Below are 20224 nucleotides of genomic sequence, written 5' to 3'. Positions count from 1 at the left end.
CTACTGCGGGTTGGTGGAGGTGTTTGGGCTAGTAGCCCGGGACCAACGGCTTAGCGTGCCTTCCGAAGCACGGAATCATCTTACTTTTTCGGACATACAGGTGATTCAAGCCTGCAATGTCCTTACCAAACAATGGACAGTCTCACAAAGTGATTTCGACAATGTCCCCGTCGGATATCGAATCCGGACCTCCAGATCGTGAGCCCAACGCTCAAACCACTAGACCATAGAGGCTGTTATTGATAAGTAAGTATCCCTTTCAAATAGAGAAAAAAAACAATATCAGAATTAGTAATAGTTTCGTAGTTAGGAAGAAACAAACTTTTTCCCTCTGTAGAAGTAATATTAGTTTAGGTGCGCGCAAGCAGCCGCCGAGAACATTATTCTCAATTCAAATTAGTTCCGCAAATAAAAGTTAAGAACGTGGAAAACTGCAGTCCTTATCTACGGTTAACTAATTCGACCATTAGTTTTAAAGGGCTTTATGGTAAGACTGTTTTATCTAAACTAGTATATACAAACTTGCGCGATTTCGTTGTTGGTACAGTCTCAAGAAAAATACAGTGAAACAAACTAAAGATTTAGAACGTTATCAAACCAATATTACTCTTCTCCTAACGTATATGTTGTTAAGTGGATTATCAACCGCAGCAACACTGGTGTCTATGAGCCGCAAAAGCCCCTAATTTTTACATAAGTAAGTAGTTGCTAGGACCAATTAAAGCAAAGATCATCCTACTTCGGATAATACTTCGGACAATCGGGTGATCAGCCTGCTATGTTCTGACCTAACTAGGGATCGCCTCGCGTAATGTGATGCCTCCATGTAAACGAGGCCTAGGCTATAGGTACATAATGGAGGCGTATACTTTTTATACAGTCACTGTGGTCCTGTGGCTTGCTTCTCAAACGGGGATCGCCGGTTCGAACCCTATCACCGGACTTGCAGCAATGAGGTAAGTATCTATTTATCTTAAGTAACAGCCTCCGTGGTCTAGTGGTTAGAGCGTTAGGCTCACGATCTGGAGGTCCGGGTTCGATTCCCGTTGGGGACATTGTCGAAATCACTTTGTGAGACTGTCCTTTGTTTGGTAAGGACTTTTCAGGCTTGAATCACCTGATTGTCCGAAAAAGTAAGATGATTCCGTGCTTCGGAGGGCACGTTAAGCCGTTGGTCCCGGCTATTAGCCGTAAAAACACCTCCACCAACCCGCATTGGAGCAGCGTGGTGGAGTATGCTCCATACCCCCCTCCGGTTGATTGAGGGGATGCCTGTGCCCAGCAGTGGGATGTATATAGGCTGTTTATGTATCTTAAGTGCAATTTTCACTAACACAAATGTGTTAGACTCGACAATTATAGACGGCGATACGACTCCCCACCTATCACGTTGGTCTAATAGAAAGCTCGGTAAGGTGTAGATACTCAATTCAGCTTGCGATGGTGCCTCTGACTACCCGAATTCGGATATAGTTTTTTTTTTTTTCAGTATCCCCGACTAACACCACAGCTACGGAACGCAAACATGCGATTGGTCCAATTCAAGTCGCGCTGTAGAATGAAAAGCTCGGGTAACTAAAAGAAAATACGTACCTACCGAAAACGCGTCGAATTTCCGTCTAAAATTCAATGTATTTCTGCTGACGCTACCTGCATTTGCCTATCAATGTAACGCAAACAGAATGTGCAGGATCGAGCCGACATGCATCGCATTTGCAGGCTACATGGCCGGCCAATTTGCAGCACTTTGCTGCATATGCACTTGTGCATTTGTATGTGCTATGCTTTCTAACCACGATCTATTGTGCTATTGTTTTTATTTTTGCTTCGGTATTCCTACCACAAAACCTGTTATTCCGATTTCCTACCTGTCATTCAGCTGATCCAAAACTGCTCGGTCAGATTGAATGTTTAAAACATCGACGCATCAAATTCTTCTACACTCGAAGAATCGTCCTGAAATTGAATTTGAGGTATATACTTATTGGTTAGTTTCCTATATAGGTAGTCTTACCCGTATTGCTATCTAGACTCATCATCATCATTAGCCGGAAATCGTTAGACACAGACCTCCCACAAGACTCGCCATAATGATTGGTCTTCTGCTGCGCGCATACAGCGGTTTCCCGCGATCTTCATGAGGTCATCGGCCTATCTTGTAAAGACCTACCTACGCTGCGCTATCTAGACTACCTGAGACCAACCTCTACTCAGCCGGACAAAGAGTACTCTACCACAGCCCGGATACTCCATACAAAAATTATAGTAAGTATGCCAATTTGGAATCAGCGTATGAGTTCGTGCCATTTGCGTTGGAGACAGCGGGACGTGTTGGGGCGCTGAGGCCAAAGCTTTGGTGTGTGATGTCGCTCGCCGTATAAGGGTTGGAGGCGGAGATCCTCGAGCTGGCTTTTTCCTCGCACAGCCTCGGTCCAGAGAGGCAACGCTGCAATAATGGGTACGTTCGGGCGGGGTTTATTTCTGAAGGGCTTTTTGACTGATGTAGTTTACTATATATTATACTGAATTGTACAAACATTTCTTTCTTAGCATGTGGGGTACCAATCGTTCCAGCAAGACAGACAGTCCGCGCCTTAGTGTGCGTCAAGCTAGCGGCCTCAACAAAAAAATGGGCACGAAAAAATAATTTGACCATACCAAAAAATAGTACTCTTATTGAAAAAAATAGTACCTGTTGTAAAAAAATTAGTACCATCACGGTTCTGGATTTATAGCCATGTTTTATTGCACTTGCTAGCTTGACGGTGAGCGAAATTTGGCGAGAGTTAACGACAAGGTCTTTCGCTTTGATTTAAACGCCAAAAAATAGTACCGAAATAGTACTCACCCCCTGCAAAATACCGAAATGAGTACTTCAACGGTTCCAAAGTTATAAAGGCAGTTCTTTGATCCCGCTGGCTTGACGTTTTGAAAATACCTATTATCTAGGGAACGCTTGCATACTTCAGTTTGTAACTAATGTCAATAAACTCGTATGAAATAGTACTCCCTACCATCATAATTTGGACCTGATTCTCTTTGTAGAAATATGTCAAAAAGTCATTATAACCTATGTCATACATTTATCAAGACAGGTACCGTCGCGAACAAAATTATTACACATGCTCAAGAAGAATGTTGTCAGATTTTAGTATTTTTTCCCCATTTTTGGGTAAAAATTGGTGAAGTGCCAGGGTTGTCAGATGAAAGTAATATCATTGTTGAAACTCTTTGAGTTATTGTACAAATACTGCAAATTGTTTATTAACAAACACTTCGATCCGTAACAAATTGAACATGAAGGTATAAATTATAAAATAAAACAGTAGATTAAAAATTTATTATGATGTATTAAAATCACAGATTGTTTTCAATAAGAACTAGACCCATGCAGCCATTTTCTATTAAAATTATTGCATATGGGTGTATGCAATAGCAATTTTTTGTAATAGCAACACTCTGAAGTGCAAAGAAATGGTAGGGTAGACCTCCAAAATGGCAATACTGGCGATGGCAATACTTACGAATAAATTGTGAGGTTATGTAATTGTCTACGTGACTGTATCAACAACAAATGTATGGCATAGGTTATGATGATTTTTTAACATATTTCTACAAAGAGAATCGGATCAAAATTATGATGGTAGGAAGTACTATTTCATACGAGTTTATTGACATTAGTTACATACTGAAGTATGCAAGCGTTCCCCAGATAATAGGTATTTTCTAAACGTCAAGCCAGCGGGATCAAAGAACTGCCTTTATAACTTTGGAACCGTTGAAGTACTCATTTCGGTATTTTGCAGGGGGTGAGTACTATTTCGGTACTATTTATTGGCGTTTAAATCAAAGCGAAAGACCTTGTCGTTAACTTTCGCCAAATTTCGCTCACCGTCAAGCTAGCAAGTGCAATAAAACATGGCTATAAATCCAGAACCGTGATGGTACTAATTTTTTTACAACAGGTACTATTTTTTTCAATAAGAGTACTATTTTTTGGTACGGTCAAATTATTTTTTCGTGCTCATTTTTTTTTTGAGGCCGCTAGCTTGACGCACACCGCGCCTTATTCCAAAATTGGTTTACGGCTTAAATAGACTAAATACCTCTGTCAGGGGAGGGTTTGGTAAATAAAGCTCGCTTCAAACACGTATTCGTGGATTTCAAAATGTAGGTTATATTACAAAACGGAAATATAAGCCGATGACCTCAATCGATTGCCCCTTAGTGTAATTATTATGAGTGTATTCAAATCATTGAATATGCAACAGTGAAACTTTTGAAACCACTTTTTTTTAAAAGCACATTGCATGTTTAAAATGCATATGCTATTTTTATTCTGTTGTTATAATTGTTTATGAACCTTAGGTAGGCACTTAATTTAAGTATGCAAAGTGTTACAAAAGGGATTTATAATAATAATAATAAAAACGTTTCTAGTGAGACCTCATTCGTCAAATTCTGACATTCAGAACTTGGTGGGAATACACGTGCGTACGAGTACATAGGTACATAGCGGTCAAACACAGAAATCAGAATAATTTATTCAACGTAATTATCATGAATAAACTTGTTTAAGGTAAATGTAACGTTTTTGAATTTACGTCATTCCGCAAGGTGTTATGGCTAAGGAGAAGAAATGACAAGAAACTGCAACAGCAACACATCTTTTAAAAACCAATGAGGGTATACATTACAAGTTATTTAATAACTAGAGGAACACATTTAACATAACCCGCCTTTTTGTTTACGCAGTCGGGTAATTAAGCAAAGTATAAATGAGTATCAAAACAAATAATAAAGTCTTGTTGGTACCTACATACTTTATCAAACTTGTCAGACAATCTGAAACCTACTCAAAGAGAAAAGTGTGTATTTCACAATTCTCGTACTTTAAGCTGACGTAGGCGGTAAGCAGATGAACAGAAGGAGGAGAATGATAGGTCAACGACCTCTGACGGTGTGGGCGCAACATAAGCTTGATACACATTATATAGTCACTGTGGTCCTGTGGTAATACTCACTGTGTGTGTGTGCGTGTGTGTGTGTAAGTAGTAGCCGGGACCAATTGGAGCAAAGATCGGGTGATCAGCCTGCACTGTCCTACCCTACCTAGGGATCGCCCGTCGTTATGTGCTGCCTCCGTGTAAACGAGGCCTAGACATAGACTAGGAGGACTTCATTAGGAGGCGTATATTATTTATATAGTCACTAACAATCGGGGAGCGACTTGCACCAATGAGCTCATTTATCTTACGTGCAGTTTTCACTAACACAATTGGCTCGACCATTACAGACGGCAATACGGCTCACCACCTATCACGTTGGTCTAACAGAAAGCACGGTGAAGTGTGGGTACTCCATTGGGATATAGTCGTGAGCTTATATTATGTTATGTTTGCACACACAGACCCGGAAGTGCGGTACCAGAGGCCTTCCGGACCAAGAATATTGTCATACTATACAGGATGTTAGTGACATCGTAATGAAAACTGAGGGATGATTCATTCTGAGTTTATAAGTGGAATTTTCCGTCGTAAAAGTATAGAACTGACAATAATTAAAAAAAAACACTAATATTTTCATGAACTTTCCGACAGGATACTCAATTTGATATGAACTCAGAATCATGGTCTGAATCATTCCACTCAGTATCTGTTACGGTGTCACTAGCACCTGTACATACTTGTGCGGGGTGTTAGTGACATCGTAACGAATACTGCTGGGAATGATTCAGCTCATTATTCTGAATTTTTTTTTTTTTTCTGTAGCCTAATCAATGTCCCACTGCTGGGCAAAGGCCTCCCCCTTCTCTTTCCAACCCTCCCTGTCCCGGGCATCGTTCCGCCAGGTGTGCCGGAAGGCGTCCAGCTCGTCCCTCCACCGTCGTCGTGGTCTACCTCGACGTCGACGACCCTGTGGGGCCCAATCAGTTGTAATTTTGGCCCACTTTTCCGGATGCATACGGCAGACATGTCCCGCCCATTCCCACTTCAGTTTAGCGGATTTTTCTCCGACATCTGCCACTTGAGTTTTGGAGCGCAGTGTCGTGTTTCTAACGCGATCGATCAGTTTAACACCTAATATACTGCGCTCCATAGCTCGCTGGCAAACCTTGAGTCTGGACTTTTGATGTTTGGTCAGGGACCATGTTTGCGCACCATAGGTGAGGATAGGCAATATGCACATGTCAATGAGTTTCCGCTTGAGACATATCGGGAGGTCACCTTTCATTAGCTCCTTCATGGATCAGAAACTCTTCCAGGCATTTTGAATGCGTCTGAATTAATATCAAGTGGGATTTCAAAAAGAATCATGAACTTTGCGACGGAAAATTCCACTTGATATTAACTCAGAATCGTGGTCTGAATCATCCACCTCAGTAGTCGTTGCGATGTCACTCCCGTCATTTTCTTATCCACCGAAAAGGAAAGGGACGGATGATCAACAACTGTTAATTTTAAAATGAAAGAATAACCCAAGCGAATAAAATAAGTATCTCGCTAATATGCAATCCGTATGACGTGTGCTGTTAACTTAATTATGTCGGGTTATTGGGCAATATAAATTTTTGGGTGGGTATTTTAAAATTCCGCCTAAAATTGACGTGTGTTCCATAAATTTTATGCCTGTCGATTACCCGTCCCTTTCCTTTTCGGCGGATAACAAAATGAGAGATATAACTTAAAATAAAATTAGATGGTGTGTACTGGAATCAACACCACTAAATACTAATAACAGAAACCTGATGATGATGATCTCTCCGACCGATTTCGGCCATGGCGACCACTTCGACTCCTAATTGGCACGACGCTGATGCGCCCGAAGATGGCTTATGTAGCCTATCATTACAGTGAACTCCCGCGCACAGTGAAGGCACGTGAGCACACCTTTTTGGTAATTATAATGAATAGCAACAGAAACCTAGAACAATAACAAATGAATGTGACCTAATTATAACGTAATTATTAACATGGATCATTATATTACGAAACAGTAATTATAGGCTCATTAAATGTTAATCAATTATACTGACTGGACCACAAGCCGTTCCGAATTTGTGGGCCTGTATAATTATTGAACTTTAAGCCCTATCGGTGCCGGAACTTGGTACAAATATCCACCACTAACGAAACATATTTACCGTAATAAACCACTAAGTACTGAGTAATAAATACCGAACCGCGGTCAAAAATATGCTGTCAGTAAAAAGTTATGGCTAATTAAGTATATGAAAAATCACGTTTTCTTTTAAATGTCATAAATCAAGTTTTTTCATTTAACCATAACATTTTATTTTGACAGCAATATATTTGAATGGGGTCTGAGTATTAATTACTGAGTATACAGGCTGTTAGTGACATCGTAACGAAATCTTTGAGGGATGATTCAGGCCATGATTCTGAGTTGATATCAAGTGGAATTTTCCGTCGCAAAATTCGTGTTTTTATTTTAGTTCTTTTTAATTATTTTCAATTCTATACTATTGCGATGGAAAATTCCAACTCAGAATGAATCATCCCCCTCCGTATTCGTTACGATGTCACTAACACCCTGTATAATGAGCAATTCAGTTATATAGGCCGTTAATGGTGGAAGCATTTTTGGTCAATTTCCTTTGCCCTCTCGTGTGCGGTATGGGCTAGCCACCCACCAGGTTTCAGCAGTGGCGACAACCACGGGCGGCAGAATTTCGTATCGACCTACTTCGATCGATTTGGATAGTTTATTTAGCAATAACAAACTTTTATGTACCTTAAGTCTTCTGTATCTACAAAAATACTACGATGATCAATATGATCATTTGCCCTTTGGCCAATAACTCACTTAATTAAACACAGAGTTAATTAAGTAGAGGAAATCGGGAAAATGTATTTCGGACGACCAATCGTTACCAAAGATGCTCAATGATTGAATTCTTTTCGTATTACCTACTTATTTATTCGGAAGTAAAACATGCTTCTGCGATTTACCACCAAATCCACCATAGGTTCTGAGTTCGATTTTAGTTTTGTATGGCGTTATTTAGGAGTTCGGTGGCGCAGCGGTAAACACGCTCGGTCTGCGATTGTTAAAGTTAAGCAACTTTCGCAAAGGCCGGTCATAGGATGGGTGACCAAAAATAAAAAAAAATCATCTCGAGCTCCTCCGTGCTTCGGAAGGCACGTTAAGCCATTGGACCCGGCTGCATTAGCAGTCGTTAATAACCACCAATCCGTACTGGGCCCGCGTGGTGGTTTAAGGCCCGATCTCCCTATCCATCCATAGGGAAGGCCCGTGCCCCAGCAGTGGGGACGTTAATGGGCTGGTGATGATGATGATGATGGCGTTATTTATTGCAGATTTGGCTACTTCGCTAGGCGAATGGCGAAAAAATTAGGACAATACTAATATTCAAGTGGATGTGAACCTTGAATTTGAGAATTGCCTACTTGACAGTTTTCGGATAAGTATTTTAAAAACTACAATTGCTTAATCTACACCTCTTAAAATATTTATTTTCTCGGTTAAGCTACATACAATAGAAAATTCTTCACATTTTTCTACAAGTAATTTAAATCGGTCGGTCACGTGACGTTTTGCCCAGTGACGTCACTTTTTTTTTTAGTTTTGATTTTCCCCGTAGGGTAAGGCAAAGGGAACTATGCCCATACAGCCATGTCTGACGTATTTTTTTTCTTGATGATTAATGAAATGATGAAAGGTGATGAAGATGAAACCTAAGCCCCCACCCTCGGAGTAGACTCCTACTCCGAACCCCAAACGAATTAACTCAAAAGTCCGCATAAACTTTTGAGTTATGAAGCGGCTTCCCGGCACGAAGCGAAAATAGGCAGATACACTTTGTTTATTGAATACTCCAATATAATAACACTCGCGAATGTCTTCCGACTAACTTAATGCGATCATTAACCACAAAACACCACTTCGTATTAATTATTTAGATTACTCAATGAAGAAAGCAACTGTCCCGTTCCCGTTTCCCGCCGAAAAGCCCCAGTGACGTCACATTACAAAAAACAAAGAAACTGTCAAACAGTATAACTTGAAACCTGACAGATAGTTTTTTTTTTTTATTTCGTGAAATGTGACGTCACACGAAGCTTAATCATGGCCGCCCGTGTTTCGGGTCTTGTAATACACAGATAAAAAATCGCATTCTTATTTTGTAAACATAAAATATCTAAAAATGAAAAACAGCTATTGAATAATTATCGTTAAATGATAAACTACCATATACAATATATTTAATATTTTATTGTTACCACTATCAAGTATCCAATTATCTAAGCGAGCCGACAGAGATAAATGCTATTAACACGTTGACGGTCCCCATACAACATGTTTTGCCTTCCTTGTAAGTCCCGCATATAACTTCAACCTTGCTAAGTTCCACGGGATACAAGTGGGGCACCCGCCCTTAGTGCATACCTGGTCGTTTCTTAATGACCCATATATGGGTCACGGGCGTATGGAGCTAGTCCGTCATGACCCGTATATATCACTGGACAGTCAACGTGTTAAGAATCGACCTCGAGAACACGCCGGCGGGGTATAATGTTTTATGTATATTTTTATTTTTTTAAAGAACGTCTAGGGCCCTGTGCCGAGGTTTTTCTTGCAGCTTCTTTTCCCCGGCTATACAGGTTGTGAGAAGCTGCAGTAGTTTTAGGCGGATGAGACGTTCGTTATGTAAAATTGACGATTCAAAGTGTAACTATGTTACCTACTGAATAAAGATATTTTTGAATTTGAATTTGAAGTGTCTACTGTGCAAGCTGATTGCCCGCCTTTATGGCTAAAGTATTCAGGTCATCAGGATCCTATATTACGTACTTAATTCTATAAGTAATTACCAAGTGGATACAAATTGAACAATTCCTAGTTAACCCTTGATGGCTGGAGCCATAAACGCGCACGTAAACTAAATGTTTTATTATCCACCGACAATTAAGTAAGTGATGCTCGGCACGCAACTCCTCAGTCAATATGACAATTCTCTAAATAGTTTAGTGGGAAGCAACAGTTGTACCTTGCTTATATTAAATTGTTGAGTTTGTTTTCCAGTTTGTGAATTACCAGTTAATAAGTAGTAAATAGCCAGTTAATTAAAAAGCCTTTGTGGTTTAATGGTTAGAGCGTCAGGCTTACGAACCGAAGGTCCCTGGTTCGAATCCCCATAGGGACATATCACAGAATAAGGATTATTGAGATCGATTATTCTCATAACCTACACGAGAGAAGAAGATTACCGAGGGTTCTGAAGCTTTAACTTTGAAGTTGAAACCTAAATTTTTTTTTTATATAGGTAGAACGCTTGCCTCTCACTTTGAGGTCAAAAAACAAAACAAAATTCGAAAAGAAATTCGACAATTCGGTATTTCACAAGTAATGTTTGGATCATAAATGATTATCACGTGCTCAGCGGTGAAGGAAAACATAGCGAGGAAATCCACATTCCCGAGAAATGCATTTTCGGAGGTATGTGACCCAACCTATATTGGGCTGGTTTTCCCCTCGCGGGTTGGAAGGTCAGACAGGCAGTCGCTTCTGTAAAAAACTGGACCTGTCAAATCTTCAGATAAGGTTAGCAGACTCTGTGAAAAACGGGATAATGCTAGGGAGACGATGACATGATAGATCGCGAATAGCTTACCAATTGCAAAATAGTTCCTAAAATCCTATATGTGACGAAGCAACTTTAGGACTTCTTTAAACAGGTTCACATCAAAAAGTCTACATTGCTTACTTACCTATTTTAGGTATAATCTAATACCTACCATGAAAGTTTCCCTTCAAACATGACATGCGTACCAATTATCTCCGATCCCATACATCCATCACCTAACTCTGGTAGAAATATGAAATATTATCACGATTTATGATAAAACCCAGTGGACCGGCACCTTTTCCTTGACATGTGTCAATATATTTTGTGTTCATGTTTGAATGTGAATTGTATACCTAATAATAGGCTAATTTCCAACTAGTCAAATCAGTTGCTTTTTACTAAACGTCAAAACACGAAATTTCTATGGAATTTGAATGAAAAAGCAATCTGTGACGTCATAGAAAAACGTGACATAATTCTGAACTTATTATTACATTTTTAATTATTAAAATATTTAGATAAGTTAAATAGAAAAAAGAAAACGTTTTTTGTCACCTTAAGATGTGTCTTTATTTAGTAATCAGAATTTCATAATTTATCTTTGACCTAGGAAACTACCCAACTAAAAGAGGATTCCAGAGGATTTTTTATCAATTTTGTTTACCAACCTCACAATCCACTCGAGATGATGATAATGGTAACAATGTCCTCAAATATATTTTACGTTTGCGGTACGTAGCATTAACAATCCATTTACCTCCATAATAACATGATGTAACATCTAGAGGTCCCGAGTTCGATTCCCGGTGGAGACATATCACGAAAACCACTTTTTAATTCCTAGTTTAATTAGGATATTGCGGACTGATCACTCGATAGTCCGAAAGTGTGATGATCCTTGCTTCGAAAAGTACTTTAGTCGGTCCCGGCTAGTATGTAGTCGTTACATGAGCCAAGGGGCCTTTGGTGGCTCAAGTAACCCTGGTACCAGGGTTCATGAGGTCCATGTTTGAACTCACAACGCACACGATAGAAGAAAAAGAACATCGTGAGGGAAACAGGTATGCCCGAGTACCTAAATGACATGTAACGTAAACCTAATCTATAAGTTGGCTAGCTGTGTCTTCGGATTGGAAAGTTAGGTGAGAGTAGCTACTGTAGAAGCTAGACATGTCGCTGAACTTCAGATTAATAAGCGAACCCCGTGAAGACGGGGTATACGCTAGGGAGATGATGGGTAATACATTTTGAGCATCATGAAACAGTACAATTCGAATGAATTTAGCTTGGCTGTCAAATACTTAAACAGACGTTCATCGCTTGTATATTTTTTATTAGTAAGGCGGCGTGTCTACCAACCTTACCAGCTAGTATTTAGCTAGGTACTGCACCCGATTCCTGCAGACACCTCCTAATTTTATTTTAAGTTATACCCGTCATTTTATTATCCATTGGAAAGGAAAGGGACGAATGATTGATAACAGTTAATTTTAAATGAAACAATAACCCGGGCGAATAAAATAGGCAACTCGCTCATATATTAAACCATTTGAAGTGTATAATACAATATAAAATTTTGGAAAGGTTTTTCTCCTCCCTTCCCTTTCCTTTTCGGCGGATAAGAAAATGATAGGTGTAACTTAAAATAAATTTATTTGGTATGTACCGGAATCAGCACCACTACAATTGATTCCAAGACTTAGTTCCAACTAGCATGTACGTCTGCAAATTACAACACAACTCAGGGCAAACTTCTAATTAACACAACACAAAGTTTAATTCAGTTTCCGTTAGCACTGTTAGTTTGGAATATACCTGAAACTAAAATCTAAGTCAAAACATCTAATTAAATGGTTATAATGAAGCCACTAAAAGTTGAAATGTAGGAAGAACTAAAGATTTAGTCGTGAGGTGTGTTAAAGGCATTATTTTAATTTATTTTGTTGATAATTATTTTTCATATATTATCGAATAATTATTTATTGAAGTGTAATTTACACTTCAATTTATAGAAGTACAATTATTTATTGAAGTGTAATTTACACTTCAATAAATTACTGCGGCGTGTCGTGTAAGTAATAAAACGCTTATGTGTACATGCTTATCATGAGGAAACCGAAGGAACCGAACCGATACTTATATTTTTAGCCATATTTATATTCAGAGGATCCAAACAGCCGTCGTTGTGAAAACTTTCACGAATGTGTGCGATCTTTTCACAAATTACGCAAGGTGTGCCATGAACTAGGTACCTACCCAAATGAAAGTTTTAATAATATTGATACCAAAAAAATAATTCGATTTTATTCTAATTATCCTCTCCTTTTTCCTTATAAAAATATATTTGATGTAAAAACGTTTCATAATAAAGACATATGTATATTATCAAATATTTAAACAGTGTTTTGTGTCTTGCATGTGCTTCGTTCCATAGTATGTTTTAATATTATACTATAATATATGGCTAGAGAGGACATACTCGTGTAATAGACATCGGCATAACTTCGTTCCGGAAGCCATTTTAGATGCAATTCACTTACCGCGTGTACTTTATGTCTTTATGTGTTTTATGCCATTAAACATAAACATGTTTGCTTTATAACGAAGTTTAGAACCCTATTTTTATGTTTGGGAAATGACACTCGTTAGTGTAGGTAACGTTTATTTCGTGGAAAATTTGATAATGTATGCGGTTATTGGATTTATAATAGGTACTCATTCGCTTTTCTTTTCTTTATTTTTTATGTATTGGGTGGGATTTGATTATTAGAATATTTTAATACTAGGCTATTTTACAACTTAGTCAATTGAGATACTTTTTGCGAAACGTCAAAACGAAAGATTTTTATTGATCTTGTTTGGATGGATATACTTAATCTGTGTGACGTCATTGACAAATTTTCACCTTCACGTGACTGCAAATGTACTTTTCAGAATGAACTATTAATTTGGCCGATAGTCACATGTCATTATGAAAAAAAGAAACGTTTATTATAAAGGGACACCACAGTAACAGATGTTAATTAAAAAATTCAAAAGAAGATAAAAGTCTCCGAAATTCTTGATAACCCTGTTTTTGAAGAAAGCGTGACTTACATGTATTGTCATAGTAGCGTTACGGGTACGAATCCTGCGTCGGGCTCCAAACCACTGAATTCCACTTTATGAGTTAAAATTCATGTTTTGACCATAGATAATTGGTAACAAAGATATAAAGAAACGTTTATTATAGGGACACCATACAGTAACAAATATAAAACAAAACACGAAACAACACATAACTTACAACGAACACACGTAATAAAACCAACTTACACAAGAGAGTACAAATAAATAGACAGTACAAATTAAGGCAAATTGTAATTTTGTGCATGGACTGGTACAGCGATACATCATACCCATCTTGGGACTAATATCTCGAGTCGAATTATATCGAGGGCATATAAATCGCATAGCGAGCGGCGCGGTTGCAGTGCCGCGGGGACAGAAGTGTCGTTGATCTTATTGACGACTTACATTGTTTTAAGTTTGCGCGGTTATTATCATAATTGAAGCACATAATAACGGGTCCCCATTTAAACGCGGTAAGAACCCGTTATTATGTGCTTCAATTATTGACGACTTTATGTATAACAAATAGTAATGAAAGAAACTAAGTCTTTTAAGGCCTATTAAAAAGACTAGCCTTCATCTTAAAGGACTCGACTCTAAAATGAAGACTAATGGTTCGAGTTTTTATTAATAAGACTTAGTCGTTGTATTATAAAGACTAAACGACTTAAACGACTATAGTTGTTTTATAAAAACTTAAAGACTAAAATGACTGAAGTTGTTTTTAAAAGGACTAGCACTTGAGTATTACACATGACTCATGCATCATCTTTTGTGTCCTACTAACCACATAGATAGAAAAAAAAAACATAAGTTATATTCAGAAATTTTTAATGATTTTTGTATTATAATACGACATGCATCATGCACGAAGGACTAGCGCTCGCGCTACTAAAGGCTATAAGGCACTTTCAGTCATTTTAGTCGTTTTAGTCTTTTAAGCCTTTTACGTTATAAGGTTAAAGACTACGACTGAAATTAGTCGTTATTTGTAGTCTTATGACTAAAGACTAAAGGGTTACAAGACTAATTTAGTCGTAAGGCGTTAAAAAATAGTCTAGTCTTTTTAATAGGCCTTGAAAGACTAAGTTTCTTTCATCACTAATGACTAACCCCACATCGCAGTGACTATACTACACGTATATAATTACGAGCATTGATGTGCTGTTTCCGGGAATATTCTCAAAGTGGGAATGTTCCCGTTGTAGAAACTCTTTTTTGATAGTTAAAGACACTGGCTGCTTTTTTATTTATTTTTTTCAAATTGTTCTTTCTTGTACTCTGGTCTTATCTGCCTAAAAGTTAGGTAATAAATAGCTCTTTTAACAGGGAATTTTCCCACCTTGGGAATATTACTGATTATGGACGTGACTGTATGTACAATAGGGTGCAAAAGTCCAATCAGTTTCTTGCAAAGTAATAAATTAACTGGTTGCACTTGAGACCTCCTAGTTACATGTCGATTTTGTAATAGACTAAAAACACCAACAAAAATCTGTACCGTCGGTGAAAAGTAATACAAGTCCAAAATTGAAGTTTTGAGAAAATCGAGTTTAAAGTTAAAAATATTCTAGCTCGTGACTTATAAGGAATAATGGAACAGAAGTTAGATGTGTCGATAGGTGATGATGGAAGGTTTCTTTTCTAATATTTAGTTATATTTAGAACCTAAACAGAAATGGTAGAGGATCAAAATAAATTACATGTATCAGTTGACACCAACTTTTATACTGTGTAAATTGATACAAGTCTACATATACCTTTTTACACACATAACTATACAAAAGTCATCGTTGATATATCATATTTTCAATTAATAATTTTACAGTCTTATTGTACATAAAACAAAATGTCTTGGAAGAAAGTTTATTTTATGAAGTTGTAGAAAGGCAAAATTCTATTTATTTTCTTTAAAAAGTAAAGAAACGTAACTTATATCAATTGACACAAACGATAAACTACAACGAATTTGTGTCAAGTGGTATAACTTGATTTATTTTTTCGGTTTTATTGTGTAAAATGATACATGTTTTTACGAATTTCTAGTAATAAATACATATAAAGATGGTACACGTATATATAGTGTAAGGTGGCGATAATAAAATATTTTGTTATGATTTTACTCTCAAAACTCATAAATAACCGGTCAAAACCACCACTGCTGCCCGCTACAAACACATTTTGTCCACCACACTACGCCCCTAATCAAAACCATTGTTGGTTCATCTTACAAATTCAATTATGATAATATTTCCACCCCTAACAAATAAAGGTAAGAGGAATCATATTAAGACTGGTCATTAGGAATGTTTCGGGCTAGCCTGGCAGCACGGCCTGGAGATAAAAGTGATGTACCTACGTGCTTTTAAACCAAAATCACACAAACTGGTTAGTGTTACTTCATTCCTGCTGAAACTATTTAAAAGATTACAACTCATTCCACAATCAAAATCCCCTAAAGTATACATGTATCACGAAGAAAATGAGCAAAGCTTGCCCGGCGATCGAAGGGCGCATTTCCACAGAGGTTTTGATAATTCAATACTTCGAATTATCAAAATTGCCGGTCTAATGGTAGCCCGCAACATTGACAGAACCATAAACGGAGTCGAATCAATGTTGACGATAAGAATAGGTAGAGAAAATGAAGATCATTGATTCACCTTCAAAGCTATAGGTTACACAGGGCTATCCTCAGGGTAGGTCTTATCACCTTTACCATGGTCTGTTATGGTTAAGCTAAATGAGTTCGTTTCTACAAAACTTTAGACGTAAGCACACGTTCCGCGTATCCTCGCGTATGGACCACTATTGTGAAGTGGGCAACTTCCCACTATATCATCATCATCCTCCTGCCTTTATCCCACTCTAGTTGGGGTCGGCACAACATGTATGGACAAATGTCCCATATCTAATGTTACTTTAATGGGCTCAGTTTTCCGCATAAACGCAAGTGGTCCATTATGCGTGCTTTTGTTGACTATGTAAGCCAACCAGCTCCTTTCAGAAGCTCAAATACCTCCTGGGATTTCTACAAACTTTGTGACCTGGTTTAATTAAGGGGTTGTGCCCGTGGTGTTGCCAATTATTTATTCTAATCTAATTTATCCTACAAGATCCCACTGCTGGGCAAAGGCCTCCCCTTCCTCTTTCCCTTTTTCACGGTCCTGTGCGTAATTCTCTCTTATATAATCAAAATACAGAAAAAACAATTTAACGGTGGTGCACAGAGTTCAGAGTAGTTGTTCCCTTTATAAAGACGAGAAAGCTCGACCAATTATTTACACCATTCAACGCGTTTGAGAAACTGGTAATCTTCTCTTGAGAAGATGTGGCAGATCCCGATGCTGCCGATGCCAAGCTGGATCCCAGTGGGACCTTAAACCCAAAAGTATGTACGATCATCTACAGCTGTGTAGGTTCAAAAATACCACTACCGGCGCTTGCATCAAAGATCTAACCAGCGTGTATTGAATGGCTTGCATATTAATTGGCGCTTGATAATATTTGGAGCTATTATTTCACGTCTACAACCTCCTTAGCAATGAAAGCAGCGTTCAATCTGCCACCGCTTAACCTGCATGTAATCAAGAAAACTATATAAAACAGCTATGCTTCGAGCTAAGGGAAGGAGACTAATGACAGTTATGACAAATCTCAAATACCTCTTGACTAACCCTGCCATGGTGATATCGACGCCATGATCAGGACTCACAACTTATTGAGGTACTATTATTAAGTACTACAAGGCGGTTATAACAGAAAGAGAAAAAACACGGTTTGGTCTGAAGTACTAACGTAACCTATACCCATTCGCAATGCGGATCAGATATGGTTTGCTGTGGCTCTAGACAAAATGGCTTCCCATAGACAGGTTTATGCGGAGGTTACCCTAAGATACACACTGGTGGCGCATAGAATCGAACTTGTATGTATCATTATACACGACATGTTATTGATATCCAAGATCGTATTTTCTGAAATAATTTGATATATATTAATTTATATTACTTTTCACGAAAAAATAAATTTGGTGTTTGATGTTACAACTAAAATTATATCATTAAACACGGACCGTGAGAATTCAAGCATGGCGTGTATTTTAATATATCTAGAGTTGCATTTACTTACACCAAAATATTTAATGAAAATCTTCATTTCACTTTGATGCAAGTTAAGATGAATTATGTTACACGTGTTATAACAGCATGAATCCTTCACAAACAGTACTTATATCACTTTACACAAAAATTATCTCCGTATTTATAATAGCTACATTTACGAGAATTAGACAGAAAGAAAGAGAATTTTTCGAACATGAAGTGTGTGCTAATAACTCAAAAGTGATACAACTCGAGTTGTATTACTTTTCACCGACGGTACAGAAATATAAATGTTATAATTATGACAACTAATGGTTCATAATTTCACTTTATTTCACCACTGTTTACAAATAATTCGCAGGGCTCAGTGACTGCACTTTTGCTCTTTGATTGTATGTACGGTCAGCATTAATATGGTACCATGTCACATTAACTTTTCTGACAAATTGAACTGTAAGTCTCACTAAATGTCAGTCCTAAAGTGGGTACATTATATTGCTCATGACGGTATGTCTATTTGGCATATCACACGTCGGTGTAAGTATAAAATTAATAAGAACTTATACCTAACGCCTGTCATTTTGAGCAATAGGCACCGTAAAAATGGTTCGTCAACCGGTGTCCCGGTATTTGTGCTGAATGGGAATCTCTTATTCAGAATCCCGCCTTTTGTAGCTCGGACTTTGAGCCGCCTTTTATATTCAGGCAATTTCGGACGCAATTTTTAGCTTTCGCAGGGATCCGTATTCAAAGATCAGTGAAATAGTTTCACTAATTAGCCTGACTATACGCAATTAATTACTCATTCATTCGAACTTAATTATTTATAAGTACTTATTGTTCAATTACCTATGTTTGATTTGAATGATTCTTTTATTTTTGTGATGTATTCCTTTATATTATTCAAAATCAGAAATATTTTGAGTGAGGCACGTTCGCGTTTGACCATAATCTCACCTGATGGTAAGTGACGATGTCGTCTCGTATGGATCATATAAAAATATTCATTCCACAAACTAAAGTGAATTGAATAGGCATTTACAAGGTAAGTGTGTATCTTGGGCCCATCGTCAGTTTCCGTCACGTGAGATTGTGATCAAACGCGATATATATTAAGTATTAAAAAAAAGTTTTACAAAAACCGAATGTGCTTTTGAAATCCAAAACCCGTTTAACTATTTTGTCTGGAAATCTCGGTCTTAGGAGGTTAAGTAAGCTTAGATTTCTCTTTCTCATAATATCTTGTATTATGTACGGAACTCTCAATATTTAAGCAAATTGTAACTTGGCAACTTTTTTATAGTTACGTAAGATAGGCCTGCAAGAATACAAAGTATGTATGAACGTGTGGGCGGGTTTAAACGTAGTCATTATGGACATAAGCTGCTTTGCTTTTTCTGAGCGTCTGCGAAAACAGCTTTAAGGAAAAATAAAAATAAAATAGTTTTTAGTGGCTTTCAGATTGAAAGTAGCTTTTGTTTTTCAACAAAAGTAAGTTTTAGCCAGACACGCAGCAATATAGCACAGACATTGATAGAGCGAAATGGAAGAGTCTGATAGAGCGAAATGGAAGAGAAATACAAAGAAGACAGACGCCACCATCACATCATCATCTCCCTAGCATTATCCCGTTTTTCACAGGGTCCGCTTACCTAACCTGAAGATTTGACAGGTCCGGTTTTTTACAGAAGCGATTGCCTGTCTGACCTTCCAACCCGAAGGGAAAACCAGCCCAATACAGGTAAGGTCACATACCTCCGAAAATGTATTTCTCTGTGGGTTTCCTCAAGATGTTTTCCTTTATCTGAGCACGTGATAGTCATTTATGATCCAAACATGAATTCGAAAACAAATTCGACAATCATTGGTTTAGGCCTGTGCAAGTGTAAGTTCGAGTCAAGTGTTCTACCAACTGGGCTATGGCTCTTCACCACCAGACTACACCACCACCGTCAGATAGGAATAATAAATGCCAAAGAAAGAGAGACATTGTAATGTGAATGTCTTCAACAAACCTCGAAACTGCAATACTTAGATTACCACTTCGGAACTTGTTGATAAATAATAAGTACTTTCATGTCTAAGTTTTACTATTAAAGTTCTTCTTCTCTCGTGTGAGCCGTAAGAGCAATGACCGATCTCATCAACTCTGGTGTCAGGGTATTGGGCTGCCATAGGCCTTTGACATGAAGCTGACAAGGCGACCTGGAAATCTTTAAATAGACTCCGAACACAGGTTGACCGAAGTAAAGATAACCTGTCCACGTGGGGTTTTCTCAACGGATCGGACTTGAGCTGCGTGTGTGGTGTTACGCCACAGACTATGGCTCACCTGACATCTTGCCCCACGTGCCCTGATACCTGTACGCGAGAGGAGCTGATGAATGCCGCCGAAAAT

General features: G+C 38.0%; 2 protein-coding genes across 2 annotated transcripts in view; one reads left to right on the top strand and one right to left on the bottom strand.

Annotated features, from left to right (window-relative positions):
• The window catches only part of LOC126372820 (brain protein I3-like), a 503203-nt gene that overhangs the window by 125881 nt on the left and 357098 nt on the right, over positions 1–20224 (top strand). The gene's annotated exons all lie outside the window — the stretch shown is intronic.
• LOC126372768 (GTP-binding protein Rhes) overlaps positions 1–20224 on the bottom strand; it is a 75905-nt gene that overhangs the window by 11754 nt on the left and 43927 nt on the right. The window lies entirely within an intron of this gene.

This window comes from Pectinophora gossypiella, chromosome 14 (assembly GCF_024362695.1).
Source record: "Pectinophora gossypiella chromosome 14, ilPecGoss1.1, whole genome shotgun sequence".
Classification (NCBI taxonomy): domain Eukaryota; kingdom Metazoa; phylum Arthropoda; class Insecta; order Lepidoptera; family Gelechiidae; genus Pectinophora; species Pectinophora gossypiella.
The sequence above is the reverse complement of the archived record's forward strand: the minus strand, read 5'-3'. Positions and strand labels throughout refer to the sequence as shown.